The sequence below is a fragment of the Cajanus cajan genome, chromosome 6 (genome assembly GCF_000230855.2).
Source record: "Cajanus cajan strain Asha chromosome 6, NIPB_CcT2T_4, whole genome shotgun sequence".
Classification (NCBI taxonomy): domain Eukaryota; kingdom Viridiplantae; phylum Streptophyta; class Magnoliopsida; order Fabales; family Fabaceae; genus Cajanus; species Cajanus cajan.
Window position 1 is genome coordinate 10,114,413 of NC_138522.1, and position 13,004 is coordinate 10,127,416.

Below are 13,004 nucleotides of genomic sequence, written 5' to 3' on the forward strand. Positions count from 1 at the left end.
ACATCGTCAAATTAGTCTTACGGTCACTCACGGGTCTTATTGCTACAGTTGTTTCAAAATATTAAAGCATAGATTCATAGTTTTCTAGAAAAATTACTGTACAACTAAAAAGATCATTCTAAAAATGTAAATGAACGAGGTATACTAGATGCATAGTAACAGATATTAACTTAATATTAATAAATATTATCCTATTTCCCCATCAGGCTCTGATACCAGATGTCCCGAAGATGGATCAATGAGGGTTAAGGGGAAAGAAGAAATATGCAACAATGAACCAGATTTCCACGGCGGTAGTCCGCACAATACTGGGTATCAAGGGCACACCTGACGAATCAGGCTTACAAATCCCAGGTTTTCACAAACTCCTTAAATGATGCAAGAAAGTAAAGAAATCAAATGAAGAAAGAGATTTTATAAACAGAAAAGCTTACAAAGAAATATCTCAGAGCTTCTCTAACTGAACTCTCTCTCTAAGATGTGCTCCAAATGAAAGGGTACCTCACAACATGGACGAGGCCTCCTTTTAAAGACTAAAAATTTACTGTTTCAACAGTACAAGTAACTTGACTTGAACTATTAACTACAGTGCCGGTATCTTGACTGGAACTGTTCATTCAGGCCATGATTTGCTACAGTGTGGTATCTTGACTGGAACTGTTGATCACTTCAGACCGGGTAGATATCTACATACAATGCCGGGTTGAAATGATATCGGTAAATAGCCACAATGATATGCGGTGCAGGGTTTTCACAATATGTAATGTGAATATGTCCACCATTAAATAAATATATCATGATTAATACTTTAAACAAATTGAAGATTGTCAGATTTATGCTAGGTTTATACCAAAGCAGTCATCTTCATTTTGATAGAATTCATCTAGAGAAGTTGTAGACTCTGATGAACTGGGTAAAGAGGATTTTGAAGTTTCGCCTTCATTCTTGAGTAGAGCTAAAATTTCTTCAAGATTTTTGGCAAAACTTTCTTTTGTTTTTGCAGTAACCAGTGACGTTGTAATTTTTGCTTTCTGATTGAGGAACAATGATGTTTCTGGGTCAGCTGGTTTTAGCAACTTTGTGTTGGAGGCAAACCAATTTTTTACTTCTTGTGGGTTTGCCCTACTTGCATCAAATTGAGTCCACCATTTGACATAAGAGTTTCTTTGCAATGGAGGAAGTTGCAATGGATGTTGTGCTTTTCCAAACTTGTACTACCATGAATGTATCCATGATAGTGAAAAGCTTGAAAAGAATTGAAGATCTACTAGGATCCATGTATTTTGATTGTCATACATGGATTTGAAGATCTTAAATCCTTCGTCTGCTGGGGTTGGGAAGATTTCTTAATTGGACCAAAGAAGTCCCACCATTGGAGAAACCAACTGGGGAACTTATATTGGACATTTCATTTGAAATATATTAGCCACGAATGGCGGTTAGTCTTATTTTGATACCAGAATGTTTTATTTCAGGCATCAATATAATCCCAGTAATTATACCCAATAGGGTCAAAAAGCATTGAAAATTTCTGAGTAGTACTCGAGTTTTGGCCAAACTGGCTTGGGGTTAAAACCTTTAAAATTTGGAAGGTTGTATGAGTTACATTAGAAGGATCTTTGGGATCCTTATAATGCTTGATTGCTACAGAATCTGTATCAACCAGGATAAACTCATAAAACTTTCGTGTTTTGTTAAGGGCTAGAGGTTTAAAATGAAAGCCCTCAGGAAAAATCTTTTGTGGAATTTTATTTGGGTTTTTATCCCAAAATTCAGATTCTATTTGAGTAATCACCCAAAATTTATTCTTGGGAATGTAATGTGATTGGGTTTTTTGAGATCTGGATTGGGTTGCAATTTGATTTTGAGAGGTGGATTGGATCTATTTTTCTAGTGTTTTTCCAATAAGGAGATCCAAAGCCTTTGATTCTTTTTCATCTTCTTCTTTTGACATGATGAAGGTTATAATAACACCAGTATAACTTTTACTAAGTATTACACCACTTAATAACTTTATATTAAATGAGAATTTTGTAAATCCAACCGTTAAATTGAAAATTCTTTACTCTTAAATGATATGTACAAAATTTTATATTAATCCAAGATGATTTGATACTTTATTCTTATAAAACAAAATTAACGTAATATATACATTTCAAAATGAGTTAATCATCCCTACATTGCTAGTGTAAAATTTTTTACACTGACAACTAATCATATCTTTTAATAGTGACATGTCAGTTGCTTATTTAATGAAATAATAATAACATAAGCAACTTTAAAAGATATGATTGGTTGCCAGTGTAAAAAACTTTACACTGGCAGTGTAAGGATGATTAACTCTTTCAAAATATACTAAAATATGAACATTTTGATTACCTTCACGTTGTTATTCAAATTTAACAAAATTTGATATAAACATATAAAGTGATATGAACTTTTAATCTAATGGTTGAATTTACAAAATTCACATTTAATATAAAGTTAATATGCGATGTGCAATACTTAGTAAAAGTTACACCGGTATTAGTATAACCCTCCTCTCTCTCTCTCTCTCTATATATATATATAGAGAGAGAGAGAGCGAGAGAGAAAAAAATAGAGAGAGAGAGAGAGTGGAGAAATCAAATAACTTAGAAAATAACTCTTGGTAAAGTTATTCTGCTTAATAACTCATGGTGTGTGTCAAATTATATCGATCTATATGTTAAATTAAAAATTATTAAATTTTACTAATAATTAATACAGAAAAAGTTAATTAGCTTTGGAATAAATTATTTGCTAATTAACAATATAATTGAAACATAAATTATTTTAAATTATTAAACTAAAATCTTATTGACAAATTACTATATAATCATAATATTTTTGTATAACTAATATCTGGTTTTAAATTTGATGTGAAAATATTATGATATAATTAAATAAGATTTTAAGTTAGTATTATATTAATGGTTGATAATTAGAAAATAAAACAAGGATAAATATATTTTTTGAATTTTATATCTTTGATTTAAGATAAATAAATATATTAAATAAAATGTTAAAATTTAATTTAAAAGTATGTAATAAATAAATATTTATAATTTTATAAATTATATTATCATTATAAATTATAAAAATAAACAATTTAAATTATAATTTTAAATAAAAAGAAGTAGATTGTTAATTATAAAAGTAAGTATATATAAATAAAGATTAATTAAATATATTATTATTATTATTTGTAATACAATTATTATATTATTATATTTTTATAGTAATCTAACGGTTGAATTTATAAAATTCACATTTAATATAAAGTTATTAAGCGATGTGTAATATTTAATGAAAAAATGATTTTAGGCCTTGATTTTATAATCGCAAAAAATAGGTCTATAACAATAACAAAAGATTACTTGATTATTTCTAATCAAGCACAAATGTCACCGATCTTAGATGAACTTTCATCAGAGTTGCGAACTGAGCGTGGTGATACCCCTCAAAAAACTACTGAATGTCTTTGTGAAATTTCAGGAAGTTGTAAAATAAAAGAAGCCGAACAAATGATAGCTGATAACTACAAAAACTCTGAATTTTCTGAAGAAATTGATAATTCTTATGAGTTGGCTTTAATAAATCTAGATATTGATTGTTATAACTGCATTAGAATTAATAAGGTTATAACATTTGATAACATACAACAAATCATTGACAGGTTAAACAAATCCAGTATAATAGGAGAAGATCCTACAAAGTATTGGGAAAAAGACCCTGTTATTTGCAATCTTGATATAATAAACCCTGATCTTATCATCAAAACAAAAGATATTCCTTACGGGAATTTCGAACAAGATGAATGTAGGTCTCATATAAAAGCCTTATTAGATCTGAAAGTTATTGTACCCAGTACAAGCCCTCATAGGAGTCCAGCTTTTATAGTAAACAAACACTCCGAACAAAAAAGAGGTAAGACTAGAATGGTATACAACTATAAACGTCTAAATGATAATACTCATATAGATGGTTATACTATACCCTCAAAAGAAGTCTTGATAAATAGAATTCAGAAAGAAAAATGGTTTTCTAAGTTCGACTTGAAATCAGGATTTCATCAAGTTAAGATGCATCCTGACTCTATAAAATGGACTGCATTTTCTTGTTCTGAGGGACTTTTCGAATGGAAAGTCATGCCTTTCGGACTAAAAAATGCACCACAAATTTTCCAAAGAAAAATGGATAATATTTTTGGAGAATATAAAAATTTTACTTGTACATATATAGATGATGTACTAGTATTTTCCAAAACAAAAGAAGAACATTTTCTTCACTTGAAACAAGTATTACACCTTTTTGAAAAATTTGGTTTAATTATTTCAAAATCTAAAATGGAAATATGTAAGACTCATATCTCCTTTTTAGGAACGGAAATTGGGAATGGTAAAATAAAACTCCAACCCCACATCTCACAAAAAATTCTTGCTTTTCCCGATAAAATGGAAGATGCGAAAACTCTCCGAGCATTTTTGGGATTACTTAACTATGCAAGAAATTTTATAAAAGATCTAGGAAAATTTACTGCCCCTTTATATAATAAAACAAGTTTAACCGGACAAAGGAATTTTAATTATGAAGATATAAAGTTGGTTAAGCGGATAAAAGAAATGGTAAAAACCCTCCCTTCTTTATCCTTACCTCTCGATTCAGACTACCTAGTAGTTGAATGTGATGGTTGCGAAATGGGATGGGGTGGTATTCTCAAAAAAGAAAAAGAACAAATTTGAAAATATTTCTGAAGAACAAATATGTAGATATGCTTCTGGGAAATATCATACAAAACCACAAATATATTCTACCTCAACAGATTACGAGGTGAATGCTGTCATCAATAGTTTAAAATCTTTTGAACTATTTTTGATAAATAAAAAAGAAATTACCATTAGAACTGACTGTGAAGCAATTGTGGCTTATGGTAATTCACAAATAAATTTTGATAAAAAACCTCATAAAAGATGGCTTTTATTCCAAGAGTTTATCTATCATAATGGGGTAAAAATAAATTTTGAACACATCAAAGGAATAAAAAACATTGTTGCTGACATTCTTTCCCGTTTTGCAGGAATGGTAGACAATGAAACCATCTAAGGTTTCATACCCTGGCGTGCGACAAAAAATGAAGTTTGGTAACCAAGAGTTGCCAATACTAACAAATGAATTTCTCTACCCTGGTAGGGAAAATACAAATGAAAAATTCAATTGTATAATTGATAACATTTGGAATATCCCCAGATGTACTGAAACAAATGAACAACTAATTTGTTCAATTAAAAAAGGCATCATTTGTGCCCTGTATAAATTTTGTATAACAGACAACCAAGGAGTTCCACTCCTAAACAAAGCCTCTCCGTCAGGAAAAGGATATACATTTTTTGTCTTGTTATCTGGCCCCTACAAGGGTGACTATACAAATTTTACCGACTTGTGCACTGCCAAGGAAGGTTTACAAAATCCTCATTACAAAGGCTTTTACTCTCGCGAAGAGGCAGAAAAGGCTTTGGAACTAGACACCACTGATTTGACAAAAATAAAAAAGGCTCTGAATCCAGAACCTGAAATAAATGTCATTCATACAAGTTTGCGAAAACCTCAGCTAAATTCGTTTAAGGAGGCTGTGAGACAAAACCCGAATTCTCCTCAGGAATTGAACCTGAAGAAGTTTTTGGTTTTACAAAAAAAATTTAAAAGCACACAGAGATCCTCACTCTGTTACAAGTTTATATGTAGCCGTTAAGAGTTACTTCAACCAAAGGTTCGCCTGTATAGAAGAATCTCCCATATGCAAGGAAATCAAAAATGGAAGATGTCCTTGTAAAATCAAGTTTTTGTTCAGAAAGGCAAAACTTGATCTAGAAAACTTCAGGCCCGTCATCTTCGAAGACTTGCCTATAAACATTAAAACATTACTGGACTATGGATGTTTGGATTCTGTTCTCATCCATCCCACCGAAAAGTTCGATGGTTTCGACCCTTCAATCAACGAAGCCATTAACTCAATACAAGAAATCTTCATGTGCCACTTTACTGTGAAGATTGTTACTTGTCCAAGTAATTTTTCAACAAATCAGTATCCAACTCATGTAATGAAGCTGCTTACTGAAGGACACAAAGAATATCCAGGAGTTTTATACCATGATGGGTATGAATCGTTGGATGTTCAAGGCAATTCTCATTATCAGTATTGCTTATACAGAGCTCAAATAATGGGATACAATTGGTTCTTCTCAACCACTAATGAAGAAGAATTCAACCTGATTAAAGAGTCTCACAACACAAAGTTGTTCCTCCCTGGAGAAAACGGAAAGTTCTTTATCCCTTTCCCAATAGAAAACAACAACAAACTTGTGCAATTTTTCCAAAGGGAAAAAAGACACAAAGAAATCTATGAAGATGGTGGATGTTTTGGGCAACAAACAGCCACGGACACACAGTCTATGGCCGGATCTTCTGAAATGCAAGATGTCGGAGAAGACGAAGAAATTCTAGTCTCTAAATGAGAACTACGATAAAGTTGGACAGAAAAACATTGGAATACAGCTGTCCCAGCAAAGAACAAAACCTTATCTTCAGAGAATCTACTTTAGATAAGGTCTATCTGTAATTTATGCTTTCTGTCTATTCAAATACCCTGTGACACAGTAAATGTATGGAAAACCAGACCATACTTGACTGAAGGGATACTTGAGTCTTTTTTCTTCTTTTGTCTTTTAGTAAAATGTTTTGTCTATATAAGGACTCTCTCCATCAGAGAAAAACAGAGACGACTAAGAAAACCCAAGAGAAAACCTCTGATAAGTGTGTAGAGAGAATGTGCAAGTTTTCATCAATAAAGCTTTGTAAGTATTTGTCTTTAAGATGGTAGGCTAAAACCATCATTGGTAGTTCTTAGAATGCCTTAGTTATTTTTTTTAACATATGCGAATATGATTTAGAACTCTGAACTCTTTTGTGAAAACCTAGGATTTGTAAGCCTGAGAAATAAGGTGTGCCCTTGATATCTGTTTGAAAGAATAAGAACATTTTTCTTTAAGGAATTTGTCTGGAGGGTAAGCTGAGGCCATTGTAAGACCCTTGGTGTGGGCTGTTGGTAAGTCCTCAAATTCTAGGATAGATTCTCTAAATCCTAGACAACTATACAATCTAAATTGGCTCAGTTCAGACAGAACTAGTCTTTATAGATACCGTCGTTTAGATGACTTTCATTTACCCGACGACCAACATGAGATTATTAGATTAATCTTTGAACCAGTTGGTAGACAGCTTCTAAGTACCCAGAGGAGATATGTTCACTTAGGACTTATCACTATAGGGATTAGAACCCTAACCAGATCCTTTGTAGGAGCCAAAGCTTTCCTTGTCCTTTTTGACTGAAGGTTTAGGGATAACAATTCCCAGGCCATAATAGGGATAGTTGAAGTTGACCTCAACCAACCTTTTTCCCTTATATACATAGCTCCTAACTTTACAATGAATCTTGCAGATTTTATTCAAAATATAAATCTGGAAGTACAAACAAGAGGTTTTGGAGAAAATTTTGAAGGAAATAATCTCCACTTAGATATAACCTTTATAGGAAGAATAAGCGATCATATATCTCCCAGATATAAGATCAATACAAATCCATTAATTACCTCTCTAGGATCAAATGGAATACAATTTCTTCCACCACAAATATTTGAATCTAGAAGAAACCAAGGAATTGAATGGAAAACCCATCTTAATTCCGGATCCACTAGAACTATTATTACAGCACCACAAACAGCCATCATGACAAACCGAAGAAACAGCCTTTCTATTAGGTTTGTAGATTATGATGACATAGTTGAACATAATCCCGAAGAAGAAGAAGAACCCCCTAGAAATTCTTTCATGAATTTATGGACAGGATATTCTTATATTCCGGATTACACCCAAAACAAAGAAGAGAGTTCCTTAGGGAAAAGCCGACTCTCAGAAAAACTGCTCCTTGTAGTAGAAAAATGGGAAAAACAAAAGGAAGTTGTTTCCCAAAGGTATAAAAATGAAATCTCTGATTCTGAAGATGAGGAAGATGATTTTATTTTTAGACAAAGACTTTTCTCACAACTTAGTGAAGAATGTGAAGAAGAACAAATTATCCTCAAAGAAATCGAGGAAGATTCTGATATAGAGAACTGGTTGGAAAATGATAAAAATTTCAAAAATAAATTAGTTTTTGAAAAAGAAGAAACTAATTCTGTAGTTTCTGAACCAGTTTCCGAAATCCAATCTTACAAAGGTTTAATGGGAGATAGTTACAATGGTAGTAGTGTTACAAACCAAATCCACCATTTTGACTACAGTACCAAAGACTACAATCTAGGATTTATCCCTAGAGAACAAATAGTTACTCCTACAGATTTCTCCATAGGAGATAACATAAAATCAAAAGGGAAAAGATTGCCTATAGAACCCAATTTTATTATGCCATCTCTTCTCTTAAACATAGGAAGTGTTGACCCCCGACTCTTACCTAATTACATAGAACAGTGGACTTCAGCTGTTATAAGAGATTATAGGATTCATCATGAAAATCATGTTTCCAATAGTCAAGATATGATTGCCCGAGTAGAAACTTATCTTGGAGATATAGCTAAAGCTTGTTGGGAATCATTCAAACAAACTTTTCCTGACCAGTTCAAACCAATTTGATCGACCCAGGACCAAACATTTACAATTTTTGTAGTGTTATACAAAGAATCTTTACAGCCCAGTCTGTAAACGATGGTAACACAATTAGACAAAGAATTTATCTAGGAAGTCTCGAAAGACTTTCCATAAGTTACTTTGGAAAAATAAAAGAATTTACCCAAGATTATCTAATGTATGCTTCCATAGCTGGAGGTTTTACAAATAAAAATTTAGGAGAAAAACTATTCCTAAAACTTCCTGGTAAATTAGGTCAAAAAATTAGAGATAGCTGGAAAGATGATCAGGTAGATCCTGTCATGAATAACCTAGCTGTCAGGATACAACACATCATGAAAGTGATGGAAGATACCTGCACAAATATTGCCATTAACAAACAGATAAAAATGGCAGACACTGATATCTGCAAACAGATATACACCCCCCAACAATACCACAAAGAGGCCAGAAGAAAGAAACCTCAACAAAGGTATTCCCCTACCCCTAGAACAACCAACTCTAGGAAGAAACAACAAACTCGTAGGTACTCTATTAGAGCATCTAGTGCTAGAAAACCTACCTTGAATAAAGACAGACATGTTAGAAAGATAAAAAACAACAAAACATATACTAAGCAACTAGAGTGTTTTGCTTGTCACCAGGCTGGTCATTATTCCCGTGACTGCCCTAACAAAGCTAATCTCTTCACTAGAGATGCTGAACTAATAAAAAGTTGCAGGATGAACCTCATCCCCATAGACGAAACAGTTTCTACAGATTCTGAAATATACTCAGTAGTTAGCTGGTCTGACTATACTTCAAAAGAAGATGAGAACAATAAAGATTACAAAATTATAAATGATTTTACAAAAAATGAGTATAATCATTTATATCCTTCCATAAATGAAAAATACAACAAATATGGCGAAATTCTTGATGATCTAGGATATAGTTTGATGAATATCAATGAAGAACAAAATATTTGTAACCATGAAATACAATTTTTTGCAGGTCCAAAAGACATTGAGTGTTACCATTGCAAAAGATTTTTTCATAAAACTTTAAGGGCACACTGCCCTCTGTGTTACAAAAATCTTTGTAAAACTTGTTTAGAAGTTTTTCATAAAATAAAATTTCCTGAGAATGATAATAAGGAAACAAACAATTTAGACAACAAATTGATCAATAATCGCTTATCTGTTTTAGAAACTAGACTAAACCAGATCGAAAAAATAGTTGATTTTCTTTATGAAAATTATGAAAACCAAAAAAAAATTTCTCATTATGAAGAAGGCCAATCTAGTGGCTTGATGGCTTTACAAAACAAAGATTGTATACCAATCATTTGTAATAAAAACCCTAACACTAGTCTTCATATTTTACTAAAAATCAATTTTCCAAAAATTGATAAACAAGACAAAACTGAAATGGTTATCCAAGCCCTTGTTGATACAGGAGCATCTTTTACATGTTTATGCGAAAGTATTGTTCCAAAACAAAATGTTTTTCAAAGTGAAAAAACTACAAAGACAAGAACAATGTCTGGAGATATCATCATCAATAATAAAGAAACAAAGAATTTCACAATTCAGCTTTCTACAAATTGTGATATTTTTGGTTCAAAAATATTTATGGCAAAAGCAGACGTTATTAATCTTCACCCTGCTAATGAAAAAATAATTTTAGGGTTTAGGGTTTAGGGTTTAGCAAAAACAGGTACCAGTAAAAGTTTAGTTGAAAAGAAGCCCAAGGGCTCTTTTTTTTTTATAAAGGATAAAAGCTAGAAATAACTGGTACGGAAATAAAAACTGAATGTATATAAAATTTTATATGAATATGGGGAAAAGGATGTTCACATAAATAAATCCAAACATGCCCATTCCTATAATACAATATCATAAAATTGCAATACCCCAGTAAAGGTGGCAGAGCCTCCTAGTTAGGGATTTTTAAACAAGCCAAACAAGCTTTAAATAAAACTCAGAGCAGATAGAGCGGAAGACAATAAGAGATATATGATAGTTCTCAGAAATGCATAATAAGTTATAATTTTTAACATAATATAAAATATGATGAACAACCAGAACTCATTTATGTGTGAATTTGAGATTATGAAAGTTTTGAGAGAAAAAGAATTATTTTAATAATAATTTTCTGGATCTTCTGGGAACTTTGAGGACTTACCAACAGCCCACACCAAGGGTCTTACAATGGCCTCAGCTTACCCTCCAGACAAATTCCTTAAAGAAAATTTTTCTTATTCTTTCAAACAGATATCAAGGGCACACCTGATTTCTCAGGCTTACAAATCCCAGGTTTTCACAAAAGAGTTCAGAGTTCTAAATCATATTCGCATATGTTAAAAAAAATAACTAAGGCATTCTAAGAACTACCAATGATGGTTTTAGGGTTTAGGGTTCTTCTTCTTCTTCGGGATTATGTTCAACTATGTCATCATAATCTACAAACCTAATAGAAAGACTGTTTCTTCGGTTTGTCATGATGGCTGTTTGTGGTGCTGTAATAATAGTTCTAGTGGATCCGGAATTAAGATGGGTTTGACATTCAATTCCTTGGTTTCTTCTAGATTCAAAGATTTGTGGTGGAAGAAATTGTATTCCATTTGATCCTAGAGAGGTAATTAATGGATTTGTATTGATCCTATAACTGGGAGATATATGATCGCTTATTCTTCCTATAAAGGTTATATCTAAGTGGAGATTATTTCCTTCAAAATTTTCTCCAAAACCTCTTGTTTGTACTTCCAGATTTATATTTTGAATAAAATCTGCAAGATTCATTGTAAAGTTAGGAGCTATGTATATAAGGGAAACAGGTTGGTTGAGGTCAACTTCAACTATCCCTATTATGGCCTGGGAATTGTTATCCCTAAACCTTCGGTCAAAAAGGACAAGGAAAGCTTTGGCTCCTACAAAGGATCTGGTTAGGGTTCTAATCCCTATAGTGATAAGTCCTAAGTGAACATATCTCCTCTAGGTACTTAGAAGCTGTCTACCAACTGGTTCAAAGATTAATCTAATAATCTCATGTTGGTCGTCGGGTAAATGAAAGTCATCTAAACGACGGTATCTATAAAGACTAGTTCTGTCTGAACTGAGCCAATTTAGATTGTATAGTTGTCTAGGATTTAGAGAATCTATCCTAGAATTTGTCCCAATATCTATATTGGATTGTATGTCAACTATCTCTTCTAGCTGGCGTGTGTTTGAATTTGTTCTTCTAAGAAATCTATCTAAGATTCCAGGTTGTCTATTTATTGATTCTCCTATGGGAGTATGTCCTGTAAGGGTTTGTGAGGTTCCTGTAAAAGGAAGGGTTTGTGTTTAAGTTCTGTTTGTCATTTTCTAGGCTTGGCTAGAATATATTTGTTAGAACTGGTAATGGTAGAAGTATTAGTTCCAAGACTGAGCTTAGAAAGTTGTTTAGAGATTTTTTCTAAATCTCCGTTTATTGGATGAGTTTTTGTTTTTAGGATTTCAAAAACCTGATCTATCTTGTCCTCCAAAAGTCTTATCCTAGAAAGGATAATATTTTGGGTTTTGTTAACGCTATCTAGATTCTCTATAAGAGTCTCTAGATCTCTCTTAGTGGCTAGAACGTAACCGCTCTGATACCAGCAAAAACTGGTACCAGTAAAAGTTTAGTTGAAAAGAAGCCCAAGGGCTTTTTTTTTATTTTTTATAAAGGATAAAAGCTATAAATAACTGGTACGGAAATAGAAACTGAATGTATATAAAATTTTATATGAATATGGGAAAAAGGATGTTCACATAAATAAATCCAAACATGCCCATTCCTATAATACAATATCATAAAATTGCAATACCCCGGTAAAGGTGGCAGAGCCTCCTAGTTAGGGATTTTTAAACAAGCCAAACAAGCCTTAAATAAAACTCAGAGCAGATAGAGCGGAAGACAATAAGAGATATATGATAGTTCTCAGAAATGCATAATAAGTTATAATGTTTAACATAATATAAAATATGATGAACAACCAGAACTCATTTATGTGTGAATTTGAGATTATGAAAGTTTTGAGAGAAAAAGAATTATCTTAATAATAATTTTCTGGATCTTCTGGGAACTTTGAGGACTTACCAACAGCCCACACCAAGGGTCTTATAATGGCCTCAGCTTACCCTCTAGACAAATTCCTTAAAAAAAAATTTCTTATTCTTTCAAACAGATATCAAGGGCACACCTGATTTCTCAGGCTTACAAATCCCAGGTTTTCACAAAAGAGTTCAGAGTTCTAAATCACATTCGCATATGTTAAAAAAAATAACTAAGGCATTCTAAGA

General features: G+C 32.3%; 1 protein-coding gene across 1 annotated transcript in view; it reads right to left on the minus strand.

Annotated features, from left to right (window-relative positions):
* Positions 1 to 400: 400 nt before the first annotated feature.
* Positions 401 to 13,004, minus strand: part of LOC145958951 (uncharacterized) — a 32,950-nt gene continuing 20,346 nt past the window's right edge. Inside the window, exon 3 of the transcript XR_014434533.1 lies at positions 401 to 686. The gene's annotated coding sequence lies outside the window, so the exon portion shown is untranslated. The remainder of the gene's footprint in view (positions 687 to 13,004) is intronic.